Below are 1,131 nucleotides of genomic sequence, written 5' to 3' on the forward strand. Positions count from 1 at the left end.
CTACAATTCCTTGAGATACGACCCGAGGTTTCAATACTTCGGTTATAAATTTTATTGGGTTTTGTTACTTGTGACAACCAAAGTTTTTGTACGAAAAGATTCTCTGTTGGTTTAGAAACTATACTTACAACGTGATTATTTTTATAAAATTCTTTACTAACAAAAGTCAATTCGTTAAAATGGCGCTGTTGCCAGGGAATTGCAAACGTGTGCCTTATTACTGGTTATTGTAAATATTTTAATATATTTGTTTATTTATTTTTTTTATTTTTAAAACATTTATCCGAGGGCTAATACACAATGTGACTTATATGTTTTATACAAGTATCTATTAATATATAATAGTTAACTAGCCACACAGTAAATTCACACATTATTTAGCACTGTTAAATGATGACTGAGAGAGTGACAGCTGTCCTAGGTAGTTTTGTTTTTTTCCTCCTCATAATAGGAGATATTGGTAGCATTTGATTGGCTGTTAACACATCACACGGATTGCCTTTCGTTGATCAACCAAATGCTTTGATTTCAAATACTAAATGCTTTGATTTCAAATACTAAGCAAAACTCATTAGCGGAAATTTTCCCGAAAAAATTTTCGAATGCGTTTTAAACTTTTACTCTTCTTCAAATGAAATTTTGAATTTATCAATTCTCTCTCTCTCCCCTCTCTCTGGAGCTCTTTCTGGAAACGAATCAAGGCTTGGTATGCAATAATATATAGAATAAAGTATATTTTTTATCTTTAAAATTTGTTAAAAATTTTAAAAATATTCTTACATTTTATTGTTTTAATTTTATCCCCAAAAAATTTCGATTTGCATTAAATATCCTTTTAGCAGCTAATTTTTTAAAAAAATTTAGGATCAATTCAGCAACAATTTCACAAGAATAACCTTTAACATAAACAAATCAAACATAGTTGTTATACATTATTGCTAAATTCGTCCTGAATTTTTTGAAAATTTTATTGTCAATGGTATATTTGATGATAATTAAAAATTTCAAGGACAAAATTAAAATAAAATAAAATTTATGAATATTTTAAAAATTTTTAATAAACTTTAAGAACAAAAAATATACTTTACCCTAATATATATATATATATATATATATATTAAAATTGTGCTC

General features: G+C 26.2%; 1 protein-coding gene across 1 annotated transcript in view; it reads left to right on the forward strand.

Annotated features, from left to right (window-relative positions):
- LOC107626756 overlaps positions 1–1,131 on the forward strand; it is a 17,081-nt gene that overhangs the window by 4,728 nt on the left and 11,222 nt on the right. The window lies entirely within an intron of this gene.

Source organism: Arachis ipaensis, chromosome B02, assembly GCF_000816755.2.
Source record: "Arachis ipaensis cultivar K30076 chromosome B02, Araip1.1, whole genome shotgun sequence".
NCBI lineage: Eukaryota > Viridiplantae > Streptophyta > Magnoliopsida > Fabales > Fabaceae > Arachis > Arachis ipaensis.